The sequence below is a fragment of the Protopterus annectens genome, chromosome 6.part1 (genome assembly GCF_019279795.1).
Source record: "Protopterus annectens isolate FY-2018-M chromosome 6.part1, PAN1.0, whole genome shotgun sequence".
NCBI classification, from domain to species: Eukaryota; Metazoa; Chordata; order Ceratodontiformes; family Protopteridae; genus Protopterus; species Protopterus annectens.
Window position 1 is genome coordinate 481,295,781 of NC_056738.1, and position 20,039 is coordinate 481,315,819.

General features: G+C 42.4%; 1 protein-coding gene across 2 annotated transcripts in view; it reads left to right on the top strand.

The window, feature by feature from the left end:
• TMEM41A (transmembrane protein 41A) overlaps positions 1-20,039 on the top strand; it is a 327,557-nt gene that overhangs the window by 130,405 nt on the left and 177,113 nt on the right. The gene's annotated exons all lie outside the window — the stretch shown is intronic.

Sequence of the window (20,039 nt, forward strand, 5' to 3'; positions counted from 1 at the left end):
GACATAGTAGGATGGTATATGTTGTGACGTAGTTCCTTGTGTACAACTGTGGTGTCCCATCATAGGCTGAAGCAATACATGTATGCTCAATAAGTGGTACTGCTGGTGAATTCAGCCGACATTTGAACTTTTGTACCACCTGAAGCTGTAGGCTTAAACAGCACAGTATGGTGTATGTTCACATTCCCTGGTAACACTGTCTTGTGTGTTTCCTGTAGTCTGCACAGATTACATTCCTCAGGCATAGGTATCTGTAAGTAGGGGCACACAGTACTGTAAGGTACACAGGAAATGCTCATCTGTGTCAGCATACATTTGTGTGTTGTATGAATGTCTGATGTGTGTGTAATGATACCTGTACAATGTCCGCAATCACATGTGTGATGCAGGTTTTGCGTGTGTACCTAGCAACATGTATACTCTGTTACAGCAGTATGCCAGCTATATTAACAACTGTGCACATATGTTAGGTAGGGGTATGGCATCAACGACTAGGGTGGGTTACTGGTTATACTGTAACTGTACTTCACATTCATTGCAATGGATGACATATTTCTGCATGCATTAGCTTGATATGTACCCCCCTGGCAAGGCTGTGCATTGGATCCCAAACAGTGAGACGAGTACTGGTGTATACTGGTGTGTCATATGGAGTGTGGCAGGCACTGTCAGCCAGTTGTGGGCTGAGCACTGATATGTGGTATTGAATGTGTGTATCCCCTGACAGACGAACAGATGCTATATATGGCAGTTAACTGATATCTGTAGTGTATAATGTTAAGTGTGCCACATGACTTGCTCACACATATCGTTTACTTGTCTTCCAGGCTTATGGCTCATCACAGGAATCCCTGCTACACAGCTGCAGAGGAACAAGAAATCCACCACAGCCTGGTTCAGCACTATACCCTGCTGTTTTCCAGGGCCAGCCAGCACCAGCAGGAGTGTACTGCACTGTGGCAAGAACTTATTCATCGGGTAAATGACATAGGCATGCATAATCAAATATATGAGCAGGTACGCCATCACTGCAGTGATTTAATTAGACATGTCCGGCGGCATGCATCTGATATCCACAGACAATTGCTTGCCACAGGTGGTGAGGTGGCCATACATCCCCCCTCACCAGAGTGGAGGAACTGCTGCTAAGTGTGGTGGCTCCTAGCCTACAGCAGCAACAACATCACACATGTGTCGTCATGGAGGCCGGAGCCACCCAGCATGGTGACATGGAGCGTGCAGGTAACATGCCCTAGCTGTAGACTACTAGCTGTATTGTTATATTATGCATGTGTGAGATGTGTAATGTGTTTAGCAGTTGTGCTGCCTATTGTGTGCAATACTAATAATTTGAATAGTATCTGTACACCTATGCCTGTTGTTCTACTGTAGTTTAGCACACTCACAGTAGCAATGCCACAGTTTTGGCCACTGACAAACTGTGTCATATTCTTGCAGGTCCCTCTGGTGTGACAGCAGGGCAGATGTTACATGCTGGTGAGTGTGTTAACACTTTAAACGTGGTATTGAACTGTGCATGTCATAGGTGAGGTGTAGGCCATGTACACATAACACACCTACACATAATGCATGCTGCGCATGTTTGCTGTGAGACATGAAACATCTCAGTAATGTCAGTAGCTGCCTCAATCACATGCAATGCACAGAGCATCAGACACAAATGTGGCAACACTGTACTGCACATTGGATAGGCATAGTTGACACACGTGTACACAACATAACACGTTTGTCATATGCAGTACACCTCAACATGCTACACATAGTGTAACCGGACACCCACTGCCAGGTCACACTTCAGTATCCCACATGTCATCCACACACCACACATAATATACCTGAGGGGTAGGGGCCTAGCATGGGGCTGTGCAACACTCTTCAACACATAACACAGTCATGTTAGGAAATGCTCCCTATTGGGCACCTCACACACCCTTGTGCAACATGGCTGTGTAATTGTGAACTTAGCCATGGCACTGCGGTTCAGGTACAGCGTGCTAGACGGTGGGCTAGCACACTTTAGTGGCCTTGAGTGACCACATGATGCATGATGTTGATGGCTAATGGTACTACACCTCATACTGTTACAATGGCCATGTCCATGATTGGTATCCCATCACGTATACATGCACCACTCATCCCGTGTGTGTACATAGCATGCATGTGCTACACCTGTGTCCACAATTATCTGCTACATACACAGACATTGTAATCAGACATGGAAATCCATTTGACACACAGATAACACATGCAGCCATGGTATGTATACCTGTGTGTGATGGTGCACAGGACATTGCAGAGCTTATAATACTTGCACAGAAATGTTGTGTCCTTGTACACATTATGTTCCAGGGTGTAGGCAATCACTGAACATGTACACACATGCACCACAGCCATGTACACTGTCATTAACTATGGCTGTCTACACTCACACTGCATGGACTTGATCTACACTTATTCTGCATGCTGACACGTGTGACGTGACTGTTTGCCTTGTGATACTGTCACCCACCTTCAACCAGTATTGAGTATGATTTGGATTTCTGTTGTGTGTGTGTATCCGCTGTAGTGAGGAGTGTGCATGTGTTCCTGTGTTCATGTGTGCATGTGTTCATGTGTGCATGTGTGCTTGTGTTCATGTGTGCATGTGTGCATGTGCAGACCATAACGTGTGTTTCCGGTCTTCCTCTCACAGGTGCTGAGGTAGGGGTTGGGGAAAATAGCAGGCGACCTGAAGCCACTGCCACGGATAGTGGTGATGATGACACATGTATTTTGGCACAGGGAGATTTGACAGGGTCTGTTGTTGGTCCGCCAATCAACAGTACACAGCGTTCAACCCCATCTATGCGCACACTCATACTGCCATTACATCCCTCACCACCAATGGCCATAGGGGAGGGACAGCATACAGTTGGCATTAACCAGGAGAGTGTGGTACCCCCATGGAACTTGCATCCCCTCACAGCAGCCATAGCCATAGACCTGTAACAGTACCACATAGACGGAGGTCCAGGGGTTCTCGGGGGAGCACCACTGGACGTATTGCCCCTGGCAGGCATGCCGTCACAGGTCTTATGACGACCACTATGTTCTGGGCTGTAATGCAGGCTCAGGCACGTATGGAACGGTACACCAGGCAGGGACTTAGGGCGCAGAGGGCACATTACACCGCCATCAATGACAGCATCCGTGACCTTGCCGGTGCCATCCGGACATACACCGAGGTCATTGATAGACGTTGGGGGGAGACAGTAGATGCCCTCCACAACATGTCTTCCTCGAGCCAGGACCATGCCGGATGGTTGCGACGTTGACGCGGATGCATGCCAGCAACAGCAAGAGCTGGCAGTGGTCACGGATGGCCCACAGTTCACAGCTGCTCCCGTAGTGGCAGTACAAGCCCCAGCACCTCTGGGGCTGGCCTGTCCATTGTCCATCCCAGTAGACCATGTGCACGTGGCTCTGGCCAGTCCCAGCAGGGACATGGGTCCAGTCATCATACCTCTGCCTCTGATGACAGTACCCAGTCAGGGTTGGTACCCGATACTGTCCATAGCACCCCTGCTAGGCACAGGTACTGTGTCCGTGGCCAGAGACAGTGATCTGTACAGCCAAGCAGGTACAGTCTATGGCTGTACCACAAACCACCATATATGGCAGCCACATGGTGGAGCTGTGTGCATGTAGACACACACACATTAACCAAACAACTAGTGCTCACACATACACACACACACACACACACACACACACACATTACATCAACATTGGCCCATGCTGTACTGTTGTCCCACACACACACACACACACACACACACACACACACACACACACACACACACACACACACACATGTCGATTGGATGGGTCAATGTCAAGCTCTGGCAAACAACAAAACGCCTGGTGCATATGATGAAACCTGTGCTGCCTCCTGTCATCTGCATTATCAACAGAGGGACAGGCTAACATGGTGCTGATGTACAGGGTGACACTATAGCAGTGTAGCAATAATAGCAAGTTGTCAACAAGGAAGTGTAACTACGTCCTTGTAGGTGTATCTGAGCTGACATTATGCATCAAAGCTCTGTTTGTCAATGTAGCATTGTTTACACCACTGTTAGGTCTGAGTATGTATTATCCACTCATGTGCCACTTGGCTGATGTGTGATGTGTTGCCAGCATGTGTTAGTGAGTGGACAGTACGTGTGTGATGTGTGCAGTACAGATTAGCAAGTGTACATCTGTGAACATGGTGGGTGCGCACTGTCTGGATGTACGTGCATAGTGGACACATGGGACGTGTGGCATGCCCTGTTGTACACATTGTTAACATCTCATTGCATCTTTCTGTGGCCAGTATGCATTCTACTACAGTTATGTAATAACATGGGTAGACATGTGTATGACATGGGTTGACACTATGCTGCGGGTGATACCGTTAATATCAGTCAATGATTTGCGGTCTGGTAGTATACACAACCTCAACAGCATGACTATAAGCAATCATTGGATGATGTCCTGACAAATGACACACAGTAGTAGGGAACCCAGTATCAATCGGATCCTTCCGGTGCTACACTATAACACTAACCAGTGGTGATGACCACCATCCATTACTGTGACCACACCTGTGTGTCATATAGCCCCCATAGGTACATGCAGACACACTAGGGATGTGTCCATCCAAATCTGAGAATGCATGGATTGGCCTACAATGCATTCCCTGGATGGGACACATATCCTACACAAGGGTATCATACAGACAGATACCTGTTGTGTGGTACATGCTGTATAGCAGTATGCCGACTATGGCATAGTCATCCTCATGTACTAAACATACTATCCCATCAGTATCACACAGGTGGTAGCCCTCAACATGTATGTCGGGTACCATTGTGTACATACAGACCCATGTTATGTCATGTGTCCCTTGGTATCCACATATCCATAGGTATTGTGGAGTCCCAAGGTGTATCACATAAGACATTAGAGGCCTGAATGCATAGCCACAAGGCAGTCATACACCTATATAGACTGTCCATTCTTGGCAGACTTTGATGTGTATGACCATGTCTGACATATACCCCAGGCATATACCCTCACTCACACTACTCTTAAGTAACTGTCATGGGTGTGTGTGCCACAGATGACCTTGGCCACAGAACATGACAGTGGACGGCCGTGTCACATACATACATATGTGACCTATGATCTGAGAAGCAGCGGCACAACCTGTCAATGGAAATAAATGTATTCATGTAGTATGCAGGCTTCACACCTATGTACTGATTGAGGGAACATGCACACATATATATTTGCCACGCAAATATCTGATGTCTGCAATGCACTTACTGTTGTCATCATACTATGTCATACCATAGTAAAAGCAAAACCCACACCGCGTTGACCAGCAGTGACACACACAAAGTCAGCATTTGCAGGATTCAAACCCCTACCTAACTATGTTATGATACTAGAGAGAGACACATTAACATGGCGTGCTATTTGCTTTATTGGCTGGTTTTCCTTCTCCTGCAGTATTTGTAGGATGGTGACATCATCAGACTTTCCAAAGAGGAATGTACCTCCTTTACTGTGTTTTCCCAGTCTCCAAAAAGGGAACACCTCTCAAAGGAAACTGCACACATACACACACTCCCCCGCACACACACACAGTTTTCAGGATTCAAGCCCCTACCTAACTATGTTATGATACTGGAAAGAGGCGCATTAACACGGTGTGCTATTTGCTTTACTGGCTGGTTTCCCTTCTCCTGCAGCATTTGTAGGATGGTGACATCATCAGACTTTCCAAAGAATAATGTACCTCTTTTAGTGTGTTTTCACAGTCTCCAAAAAGGACACTCCTTTCAAAGACAATTGCACACATACACACAACCCCCCCAACACACACACACACACACACACACACACATTGTTTGCAGGATTCAAACCCCTACCTAACTATGCTATGATACTAGAGAGTGACGTATTAACACAGCGTGCTATTTGCTTTACTGGCTGGTTTCCCTTCTCCTGCAGTATTTGTAGGATGGTGACATCATCAGGCTTTCCAAAGAGTAATGTACCTCTTTTAGTGTGTTTTCACATTCTTCAAAAAGGACACTCCTTTCAAAGACAATTGCACACATACACACAACCCCACCCCAACACACACACACACACACACACACACACACTCATTGTTTGCAGTATTTAAACCCCTACCTAACTATGTTATGATACTAGAGAGTGACGTATTAACACAGCGTGCTATTTGCTTTACTGGCTGGTTTCCCTTCTCCTGCAGTATTTGTAGGATGGTGACATCATCAGACTTTCCAAAGAGTAATGTACCTCTTTTAGTGTGTTTTCACAGTCTCCAAAAAGGACATTCCTTTCGCAGACAATTGCACACATACACACAACCCCCCCCACACACACATTGTTTGCAGGATTCAAACCCCTGCTTAACTATGTTATGATACTAGAGAGTGACGCACTAACACGGCGCGCTATTTGCTTTACTGGCTGGTTTCCCTTCTCCTGCTGCATTTGTAGGATGGTGACATCATCAGACTTTCCAAAGAGGAATGTACCTCCTTTACTGAGTTTTCCCAGTCTCCAAAAAGGGAACACCTCTCAAAGGAAACTGCACACATACCCCCCCCCACACACACACACAGTTTGCAGGATTCAAACCCCTACCTAACTACGTTATAATACTGGAAAGAGATGCATTAACACGGCGTGCTATTTGCTTTACTGGCTGGTTTCCCTTCTCCTGCTGTATTTGTAGGATGGTGACATCATCAGACTGGACATGGTGATGTGTGTACACTTTATTTTATGCCATTCCAGGAATGGTCCATGTGGGTCAGCAGGTGTCAACAGCTTGAACATGACCTCAGTATCCTTACCTTGTGTGATCTATCTGTGGACACATTGACATTTCATCATATGTCAACACATATTTATGCACGGCTTCTTGGTTTTGTGGATACTACATGTGTCTGGGATGTTGATAAAGGGCTATTCAAAGTCTATGTGACACATGTGTAGATGTGTTCATTGATGTATGTCCTGGGTGGCTGCCTTGCAAACCGTCTAGCATGTTTGGGAACCATGATCCGCACATGAACATACCACAGTTGGTAGGGTTGTGTGTGTCAGCTTCCAATAGCTCTGTTTATTACTGCAACCATGATGGACTCCATGACCTTGCAGATCAGACCTCATAGGCATACTGGACTTGACTTCCCATGGTGTGTTGTGCAACAACACTTGTGGGGAGTGCCATATGTAACTGTGACACATTCAACGGTTCCACATCCTGTGCAGGTGATGCGGCTCAGCTGACTGTTCAGGTGCATGATCTGTTTGTTCTGTAGTTTGCGCATGACACATATTGGGAATCAATGTATTCCACCTGCTGCCATGCTTTTGACAGTGGGGGTAGCTGCTCGTCCATTCTACATGTGATATCTCCTGGTATGATGATGTGGACTATTGTCAGTGGGGGATGGGTATGTACATATGGGCCTGTCTGTCATGATGTCAGCATTGACACTCAGGTACAGTTGGTCCCGACTCAGGACATATATGGGTGTACATTGATATTTATGATATAGCTGAAGGAGATGTCATGATTCAGTCTGTTCTCCTTCTCAGCTCCTCTTTACAAAACACTAATGAACATGAGCACTAATCTTTGTTATACTCTTTTACATGCTTAACACCCTACTGATCCTTTTTGATCAGGCTACAGAGTATGTCGTGATAATATCCTCAGGAACAAAAAATCAGAGCCAGCAAACGGTGACTGTATAAAAAGTTGTATTAAACAAAATCACAGCATATTGTGAAAAAACAAACAAACCGGTTTCGGCTGGCAAAGCACAGCCTTCTTCAGTGTACAAGAAAATTTGTGAAATACAATAGCTGCATATATATACAGATAGCAAAAATCCTATTGGCTGAAAATTATAGATGTTCATTAAGTCCAGGTGGGAACAACCCACCCAGTCTAATTATCCATTTCTTTTCTTTTGCATTTAGTATGGAATGCCATTGAGATTTATTCGCCCTATTCCCTAAAATCATGTCAATGATAATAAAGTTAAACTTGCTGGTAGAATGTACTAATATGTGTTTATAGAGAGCATTGTGTATCTGTTTTTGTTTAATATTACTTAGGTGCTCAGAGATGCGAATTCTAAGAGGTCTGGACGTTTGTCCAACATAGAAAGCACCACAATTGCAAGAAGCTAAATAAATAATCCAGTCACTAGAACAGTTGGAAAAAAATCTCAAGTCAAAAACTTGTGAACAATTCTGTCTGGAGAATTGTTTAGACTTATAAATGTGTTTGCAATTGTTACAATGTCCACATGGAAAACAGCCCTGTAGTGGTTCTCCTGTCAATGTCGTTTGTATCAAATCATGTGGTTTGTTATCCCTGTGTTTGTAATGATTAAAGAAAGAGTTAAGGTTCTTCCCTTTCCTATAGGAAAAAAGACAATTGTCAGGTATAATGCTGTTGATCTCCATGTCACATTGTAAGATATTCCAATGTCTCCTTACACTTTGAATAAGGCGATTAGAGTTGCGAGCAAATGTAGTTGTAAATCTAAGAGGTTGACCAGATAAGTTGGTATGTGTCTTGTATGTTAATAAATCACTTCTGTTCAAAGAGCTGACCCTGTTACTGGCCATGGTAATATTGCCAATTTTATAACCACGAGATCTGAATCTGTTGGTTATATCTGATTTATGTTTCAAATAAGTACTTTCCTCTGAACAAATACGTTTAGCACATATGAATTGTGACTTGGGAATGTTGCGTGCTATGTGGGGTGGATGGTAACTGGAGGCATGCAGAATTGTGCTGTATTCCGGAAACTTCCTGTATATTTCAGTGGATAATGTATGATCAGGTGCCCTCTGGATTAAGACATCCAAAAATGTAATAGTTTCCTTGTCATAGTTAATGGTGAAATGCAAGCCCCAAACATTGTTGTTTAAATATGTTACAAAATCCAATAGCGAACTTTCATCCCCCCTCCATACCAACCAAACATCATCAAGATACCGTCTCCATATATCAATTTCTGTCAAGAATGTGTTCCTCTGTTCATCATAGATTATATGTTTCTCAACAAATGCCATAAAGAGATCAGCATATATGGGGGCAAAGGATGCCCCCATAGCTGTCCCTTTGGTTTGCCAAAAGCATTGTTCTTTATAGTAAAAAACATTGCTGGTAAGGACATATTGTGCTAGATCCACCAGAAAATTATTGAAGTCAGAACTATATAAGTTAGAGACTTCAAGCCAATAAGCTAAGGCATGTAGCCCATCCTGGTGTGGAATATTAGTATATAAAGCACTTACATCCAAGGAACATAAAAGCCAATCTGGCTCAAGCTGTGTGTCAGAGACAATCTGTAAAAAGTTTGTTGTATCTTGTAGGCGTGATCGAATATTAGATAGCAAGGGCTTGAGATGCTTGGTCAAAAATAAAGAAAGGGGTTCTGTAATATATCCCCTACCCGATACAATAGGTCTGCCAGGTGGATGAGAAAGATCTTTGTGAATTTTTGGCAAGAAATATATGTATTGGTTGATGGGATCATGAACTAAAAGTTGATTCATGATATCATCAGTAATGATAGCCTCATCCCTTGCCTGTCGTAAGTATGTCTCAATTTGTTTGCTGAACATGTTGGTTGGGTCAATAACCATATGTGAATAATATCTTTGGTCATTGAGTTGTCGCATGGCCTCCTTATCATAATTGGCCCAATCTAATACAACCACAGCACCACCTTTGTCAGCTGTGATGATGACAATTTCCCTGTTGTTTTGAAGTTCAAAGATGGCTTGTTTTTCATCAGAAGATAGGTTATTATGTTGTAATGAAATATCAGACCCCAAAAAATGCAAGTCCTTAAGTACACTGTTCTGAAACTGTAATACCATCTGATGCATAGGTGGAGAAAAATTAGATCTATGATATATAAATCTATCATGATCATAAGTAACATCATTATCACCAAAAAACAACTTCAAATTTAACAAACGACAAAAATTCACAACATCCTGTGCAAAAGATTCCTCTGACACAGTAAAGCCTGGAATAAAAGTAAGGCCTTTATTCAACATTCTCAACTGAATGGGAGAAAGTTCAAAACCTGATAAGTTTAGAACATTATAACATGGAGTTGTCATTTCGCCAGAGCAATGTTCAGAAGGCCCTAAATGTTCTCTATTTCTACGATGTTTCCGTCCTCCCCGCCTGGTTTTAGGCCTAAAGGGGTTGACCTTGGTGTTCTTTTTGGGGTGGGTGACTCTGAGACTGTTGTGGCTTCATTTTCTGTGCATGATGAAGTATCCTCAAAAGAGGATGTGGTCTCAATCTCCTGCCTTTTTAATATTGATCTAGGCCGTTTCCTTTTATTTGTAGATTTAAAAGGAATGGGCAAAAACCTAACATGTTTGGAGCTAGAAATAAATGGATTACCCCTCCTATAATCTTCCTGGTCCCTAGTAAACTTTTTAGTTTTTCTGGATTTTAGTTCAGTGTCAAACTTACGTAAATCAGAAGCCACCTTGTTTAATAGAATCTTAAAAAATGGTTCTTTCTCATAAGTCTCCAATTTGTTGACTAGAATATTGATTTCCTCTAATTCTTTATCAATAGCCCTGTTGTGGAACTTGAATAATTCAACAACAAAAGCCATAGTTGCTTCTTGTTGTATTTTGTTCCATTGTGAATTAAGTTCCTCATCCGCATTAGTGACATGGGGGATGGTGCGAACGCGCAGTCCCCTGGGGGTGATTCCTGCAGTCTGGTAAGCATTAAATAGCTTACTGTGCCAAATAACTACCAATTGTTTGCCATTGCATAGTTATTTTTGTCTAAACAATATGGAGTGCCTATATTTTTGTTTATCAGATATGGTTTTATTGACTACTGGAACAACATGGTTATTTAAACAATTGAACCATTAGTCTATTTAAATAATTTTGCAACGACAACAGTATTAACATCTATTGTAGTCATATGTAGATATTTAGTATTAATACTTCTGGCTCTTAATTTTTGAGTCATGACAAGAGAATATCATAACACCCTACCAATGCTGTAGTATATATTGCATATACCGTCCAGTTCCTTATATACATATATATATCCTTTAGATTTATATATCTTTTGGTCCTTTTATTCTTACGGTTTACTACTGCAGCCTATATGATATTATTTTATAAGATTTGGCTACCATCCAATAATTTTTTTGGGTTGGTTCAGTGTTACTTACAAACCAAGTGTCTCAATATCTGGTTTGTTGACTAGTCTACGTTAATTGGAATTATATTTATTTGTTTGCACAAATCAACCAGGATTTTTTCTCTCAGTGTTCCATATTTCATTTATTGGATAAATTGGACGCAGGTGTTTCTTTTGACATTGTTTCCTGTTATGGTCCATTTATATTTTTGAGTACACCGACGTGGTTGTTTCCGTGCCATTATTGTCGGTATATTAGCTTTATCAGCTCCTTTGTTTTTTTTTTTTTGGATAATTTGTATATTATCCTTTTGAACTATGGATTTTTCCAGTTTCATTCGGGGGCTGGTTGCTGACAGAGAGGACCTTGAGGTCTTTGGACTAGGGTCATCCACAGGGAACACTGGGGGGTCCGATTTGGTTGACTCAGAATCCAATTGTGGATTACTTTTTGAAAATTTAAACAAGCATCTTAGATCACTCAGATCTAATATTTGGCACAGTAAGCTATTTAATGCTTACCAGACTGCAGGAATCACCCCCAGGGGACTGCGTGTTCGCACCATCCCCCATGTCACTAATGCGGATGAGGAACTTAATTCACAATGGAACAAAATACAACAAGAAGCAACTATGGCTTTTGTTGTTGAATTATTCAAGTTCCACAACAGGGCTATTGATAAAGAATTAGAGGAAATCAATATTCTAGTCAACAAATTGGAGACTTATGAGAAAGAACCATTTTTTAAGATTCTATTAAACAAGGTGGCTTCTGATTTACGTAAGTTTGACACTGAACTAAAATCCAGAAAAACTAAAAAGTTTACTAGGGACCAGGAAGATTATAGGAGGGGTAATCCATTTATTTCTAGCTCCAAACATGTTAGGTTTTCGCCCATTCCTTTTAAATTTACAAATAAAAGGAAACGGCCTAGATCAATATTAAAAAGGTAGGAGATTGAGACCACATCCTCTTTTGAGGATACTTCATCATGCACAGAAAATGAAGCCACAACAGTCTCAGAGTCACCCACCCCAAAAAGAACACCAAGGTCAACCCCTTTAGGCCTAAAACCAGGCGGGGAGGACGGAAACATCGTAGAAATAGAGAACATTTAGGGCCTTCTGAACATTGCTCTGGCGAAATGACAACTCCATGTTATAATGTTCTAAACTTATCAGGTTTTGAACTTTCTCCCATTCAGTCGAGAATGTTGAATAAAGGCTTTACTTTTATTCCAGGCTTTACTGTGTCAGAGGAATCTTTTGCACAGGATGTTGTGAATTTTTGTCGTTTGTTAAATTTGAAGTTGTTTTTTGGTGATAATGATGTTACTTATGATCATGATAGATTTATATATCATAGATCTAATTTTTCTCCACCTATGCATCAGATGGTATTACAGTTTCAGAACAGTGTACTTAAGGACTTGCATTTTTTGGGGTCTGATATTTCATTACAACATAATAACCTATCTTCTGATGAAAAACAAGCCATTTTTGAACTTCAAAACAACAGGGAAATTGTCATCATCACAGCTGACAAAGGTGGTGCTGTGGTTGTATTAGATTGGGCCAATTATGATAAGGAGGCCATGCGACAACTCAATGACCAAAGATATTATTCACATATGGTTATTGACCCAACCAACATGTTCAGCAAACAAATTGAGACATACTTACGACAGGCAAGGGATGAGGCTATCATTACTGATGATATCATGAATCAACTTTTAGTTCATGATCCCATCAACCAATACATATATTTCTTGCCAAAAATTCACAAAGATCTTTCTCATCCACCTGGCAGACCTATTGTATCGGGTGAGGGATATATTACAGAACCCCTTTCTTTATTTTTGACCAAGCATCTCAAGCCCTTGCTATCTAATATTCGATCACGCCTACAAGATACAACAAACTTTTTACAGATTGTCTCTGACACACAGCTTGAGCCAGATTGGCTTTTATGTTCCTTGGATGTAAGTGCTTTATATACTAATATTCCACACCAGGATGGGCTACATGCCTTAGCTTATTGGCCTGAAGTCTCTAACTTATATAGTTCTGACTTCAATAATTTTCTGGTGGATCTAGCACAATATGTCCTTACCAGCAATGCTTTTTACTATAAAGAACAATGCTTTTGGCAAACCAAAGGGACAGCTATGGGGGCATCCTTTGCCCCCATATATGCTGATCTCTTTATGGCGTTTGTTGAGAAACATATAATCTATGATGAACAGAGGAACACATTCTTGACAGAAATTGATATATGGAGACGGTATCTTGATGATGTTTGGTTGGTATGGAGGGGGGATGAAAGTTCGCTATTGGATTTTGTAACATATTTAAACAACAATGTTTGGGGCTTGCATTTCACCATTAACTATGACAAGGAAACTATTACATTTTTGGATGTCTTAATCCAGAGGGCATCTGATCATACATTATCCACTGAAATATACAGGAAGTTTCCGGAATACAACACAATTCTGCATGCCTCCAGTTACCATCCACCCCACATAGCACGCAACATTCCCAAGTCACAATTCATACATGCTAAATGTATTTATTCAGAGGAAAGTACTTATTTGAAACATAAATCAGATATAACCAACAGATTCAGATCTCGTGGTTATAAAAGTGGCAATATTACCATGGCCAGTAACAGGGTCAGCTCTTTGAACAGAAGTGATTTATTAACATACAAGACACATACCAACTTATCTGGTCAACCTCTTAGATTTACAACTACATTTGCTCGCAACTCTAATCACCTTATTCAAAGTGTAAGGAGACATTGGAATATCTTACAATGTGACATGGAGATCAACAGCATTATACCTGACAATTGTCTTTTTTCCTATAGGAAAGGGAAGAACCTTAACTCTTTCTTTAATCATTACAAACACAGGGATAACAAACCACATGATTTGATACAAACTACATTGACAGGAGAACCACTACAGGGCTGTTTTCCATGTGGACATTGTAACAATTGCAAACACATTTATAAGTCTAAACAATTCTCCAGTCGGAATTGTTCACAAGTTTTTGACTTGAGATTTTTTTCCAACTGTTCTAGTGACTGGATTATTTATTTAGCTTCTTGCAATTGTGGTGCTTTCTATGTTGGACAAACGTCCAGACCTCTTAGAATTCGCATCTCTGAGCACCTAAGTAATATTAAACAAAAACAGATACACAATGCTCTCTATAAACACATATTAGTACATTCTACCAGCAAGTTTAACTTTATTATCATTGACATGATTTTAGGGAATAGGGCGAATAAATCTCAATGGCATTCCATACTAAATGCAAAAGAAAAGAAATGGATAATTAGACTGGGTGGGTTGTTCCCACCTGGACTTAATGAACATCTATAATTTTCAGCCAATAGGATTTTTGCTATCTGTATATATATGCAGCTATTGTATTTCACAAATTTTCTTGTACACTGAAGAAGGCTGTGCTTTGCCAGCCGAAACCGGTTTGTTTGTTTTTTCACAATATGCTGTGATTTTGTTTAATACAACTTTTTATACAGTCACCGTTTGCTGGCTCTGATTTTTTGTTCCTGAGTGTTGGTGTTTCTTGAGCCTTGCAGTTGCTGCCGTGCAGGAGGTTTCTTTTTTCATGTGATAATATCCTGGCATGTCCAGGGGTCGGTTTTGTGTGTACTCTTCAGTCCAGCTGGTGGATATTGTGATATTGACACAATGTCACATCTGCCTCATGTACACAGACAACTCTCTCCTCCTCCCGACAAACTCAGATATATGTGTGAGATTCACCTATATAGACATACAGGGAGCTGAACTCTCTCGACCCATGACTGGCACAGTCTATCAGATGGTGAAGATAACCACACACACCACATATCAGTCTCACATATCCTCTAGCAACAGCACTCAAATCACATTAGCACACATTAACATACTTGGATGCTGTAAATGTACTCTGCCTAAGCAGCAGAGACCTCCAAAGCAGACACACACACACACACCTGCTATCCCACTACAGTACCCACATATCACAAAGTTCACAATGTCAGTGTGCCACACAGTCACTGCCCTTCGGGCTAAACAACACACCTAATACACTTGTAATAGGTGACACTTATGTTCAGACACACTGATGCACCACTCACCAGCCCTGACAAGGGAATAGTCACTTTGGGCTGTCTGTTGGGTGCCAGGATCTGCCTCATTACACAGGCAGTCAGGTCACTCCAAAGCAAGTACAAGACTGGCACCATCATTGTCCATGCTGGTGTGTGTAACCTCAGACGTTACTCTCTGGACCACATGACATGTACATGGAGGTACACTCTGATCACGTAGCCCAGGCCAGTATGACCCTGACCTTGTCTAGCATCTTACACCCACCAATTATGATGTCACAATATACTGACACACATATCACATTTAACAGTTGGCTAACAAATTTGTTTCATTCATAGGGGATACAGTGTCTGTCAGCGTATGGTGACATGCTCAACATGCCACGTAGCTTCACTATGGACAGCTTGCACCTGTCACCCTTGGACTTTGGTATGGGCTCTTGCTACCACCAGAGTGCCTTTTTTAAGCAGGGCTCAGAAGACAGACCCACCTCCATAGACATTACAGGTTATATGAAACTAAGGGTAATGCTGCTCAACAACAATTGTGTTAACCTCATATTGTGGCCACTGAGGACTCTCCTCAGTATGGAGGAGAGCAATATCTGTGCACTGACAGACACCTGGTTCAGGCTTGCTTATGCACACCAGCACTACCAGGTTATGTTTCATACCATGCTGTCTGACAACAAGACTTGGAACACACAACACTTCTAGGGTGAGTATCCATATACATCACAGATACACACACCCCCAGGTTAGTAGCACTGCACAAAGTATCACAGACCATACATATACAACTACCATTGTGCAATACTGCCTTTCAGTTTGTTGCCTGCTACAGAACACACTCCCAAACTCAGGAACCACACTCGGCTTTTGTGGGAACTATGGAGAATATGAAGGTCTCCACAGACACCATTATATTGTGTGACTTCATATACACACATATTGACTGGGGATACTACTCAAGCCCCGACAACCTCACCCAACAGTCACTACAATTTGTGGACTCATATGCTTTGGCACAACCAGTCAACACAGCCACAAGGGGGAATACATATTGGACCTGCTCATCACCAACATGGGGACTCTATGTTCCACACCAGCAGTATACCCCTCATTGGTAAGGTCGGAACATACATGTATCTCACAGGACATACATATACTCTCCACACACCCCTCCTGTGTAATCTTGGTGAACTTTTCATGAGCCAACATCTCACTTCACCAAAGCAAGGTGGTATCCTTCAGAGATCCTGAGACAGTGGCATATATGGCTCACACTGTTGCATCCTTTACTTACACATTCTATGGACACCTAGTGGACTGCATGGATTGTGCTATCCCAAATAACAGCAAGACCCACTACTACAATGGCAGGGGACCTGTCTGGTAGAACCCAGCCATTAATAAGCTGTACAACATAAGGAGGATGCTACTACATGATAGAGCACAATCCCAGACTGGGAAGGCATCTGTGATCTGTACTAGCAGACAGCTACAATCACTCATGGACTTTTCTAAGGTCTGCTTCTACCAGACAATTGCACCTGACACATAGGACTATCACACAGCCTTCTTCACTTATGTCAGGAACCTGGGTGGACACTCACTGATATGCTGTGAGTTACTGCATACTGACTAAACCTACCCTGAAACCACTGGCATTGCCTACATCCTGGCAAACAGGTTCAGTGCAGATGTCTCGCACCCATCCCCCCTAAGGAGCAACTATCCATCCCAACAGAGTATAACCTCCCTGACATCACACAGTAACAGGTGAGTGCTGCCCTCCCCACAGCGTACATCACAGTATCAATGTGACCAGATGGTGTCCCAGCCTGCATCATACATGAGCATCATGACAAACGCAACCCTCACATTACATCACTGTTCAATATCGGAGTTACCACAGGATATGTACCCAAGGAATGGCGTACTGCAACAGTGGTCCCGCTCCACAGAGTTGGTGCCACAACGGACCACAGACAATATTTCCCTATAAGCCTATGTAGCCTGTTCTCCAAAGCTATGGTGCATATTGTCATAGGACTCCTACACATAGACATCGGGAACCTACAGACACTGTGTCCTACTCATTTCAGCATTGTTGTGGGCAGATCTTGCCTCTTGAACCTGTAGGTATTCTTTAAATGGCTAACAGGTCCATCGACATAGGGACTGCTGTCCACACAGCCTACCTGAACCTTGCAAAACCATTCAACACAATAACCCACTGGGCCATTATGCATAGGCTCACCAGCATCAATTTGGACACATATCTCACACAATGGATTGATACCTAGATCAGGGATAGCACCCACATGGTCAGAATTGTAGGTGCCATGTCTGACTATACACCAGTTACACATGGCATCCCACACACCTTGGTCCTGGGATCCCTCTTGTTCAGTATATATTTGTCTTACGTACAGGCTATCACAGGGGGAATATGGCTGAACATGTTTGCACTTGACTGCAAACTGGGTGCCATGATCAACTCTCCAGCTGCCACATGCATACTCAATCAGGGTCTCACAGAGATGGATGACTGGTGTCTGAGCCATGGCCTACAGCTAAATACCATTAGTTGCATAGTCATCCCCTCTGGGAGTAACAACATGCCCACACATTACCACATAGGTAGTACTCCATTACATATGGTAGAAGTTGTTAGGGGTTTGGGGACATCACTTGTCCGTACTGTCACCTTTAACATTCACGTTGCCAAAGTGGTTGGACACACCTTCTATGTGTGCCACCTTATCCCATATGGTTTCACATCTAGATCGAGTGAGGTCATTGTGCCCCTATACTCATCACATTCATGCTTGGTTACAATGCCACATTTGGGGTGTACCTTACCTGACACCTGCAGCAACTGTACTGGCCACAGACGGTCCTCACCAAGCAGATCTAGGGACACACACAGATTCCCTGCATAGTTCAGATGCAGTAACTCCATCTCTACTCAGTCGCTTACCACCTACTCAGATATGATGTGTGCCTGTTGTTTACAACTATACCCAAACCAGAATTACTGGACATGCTGCACCTCAGGATATCCAACTCCCATGGAGCTACACACTGCAGGGACGTATACCTCAGCACAGATGTTAATAGGACATTGTAAAGGGACAGATTCTTATCCCAGAGTCTCCACTTACTACAGAATGTAATCCCAGTTTCACATAGGCAGAGCCACCCACTGACCACCTACTGGAGACATCTTGACAACTGTATGGGTGATTGTATATTTACAACAAAATATACACCAGGATCTTTATTAAATATAGCTTTCGGGTCTACACCCTTCATCAGTATAACTTATGGGTCACATGCTTATGTTCTCCTATTTAAATGGTGATTTTTATATGTTGTTATACTGATGAAGGGTGTAGACCCGAAAGCTTTATTTAATAAAGATCCTGGTGTATATTTTGTTGTTTTATTCAAGCAGTTGCAGTAACACCTATTGCTGAATTTGATTGTATATTTACCCCTGGGATATCTTCTGTGTCCCTGCTAGACAGAGGTACACTAGCATAAACGTACATGGGCTATCTTGTGTGGCCTACTATTCACACACACAGTGTAGTAATCTGACAGGGTTGCAAATGCCAAACACACTCTGGTTAGGCTTGTACATGCCCTAGGGCAGATAGCCTAGTATCGACAACTGAACCTATGCTAATGTTCAAGATGCACAATGTTTATTGCTGATACTGTTTGCAGGTCTTTATCATCTTTGCTTTACCAGTTTCCATGAAGAACTTCAGAATCTGCAGAACATATTTGATTATGACAGGGTTCCACTATATTAGAGATGTGTCTGTTGTCATATAACTGTGTGCACAGGGTGGATTGCTGTATAGTGACAGGTTCCTGGGTTAACACATGCAACTGCCAGATATGCATGGCCCACTGCTGTACTCAGACATGGCCTAAGTGTGTGAGCATGCCCAGTTCTGACATTCCATGTTTTGTTGCCAGACATTTGTCTCATTTATTCAAGTTTGTGAGCATGCCCAGTGTGACCCTTCAGTATGTTGCTATCTGAGGTCCACTACATTTGCTGATGTGTGCGAACATAACCAATATTAACATTTATACTGTGTGTGTTGGAAGTCAGGTTCTGTTCTCACTGCAGGACTCACCTTTGTGTCATAACTCAACAAGGATTATGCTGTGCCTGCAGGGTTTCCATGGAATACTTTGCATAGACTTATCAACATTCCGTCATACAGGTGGACCACTGCAATACTGTCATGGTTTAGTGGTTCAGTACTTTGGCTATAGTGCACAGTATCCTGTGTTCGAGGCCCATCACTGCTTTATATTTTCATACTGAGCAGACCAGACTGCTTAAGGGCCTGTTAAGCAAATATGAGCATGTTGGCTTTTGTTCAGCTATGCCCTACTTAGACCAGGCTTGTCCGACATTGCTCAATATTTACCAACATTACTGGACGTTGCCCAATATTACTGAACATTGACCACAGTTGTGCTAGTTGGTGTGTGCCATTTTGTTTGCATATACTACATGGTGGTAATTGCTGTTTAGCACTGCTTTATATTGCTTAACACATGGCATTC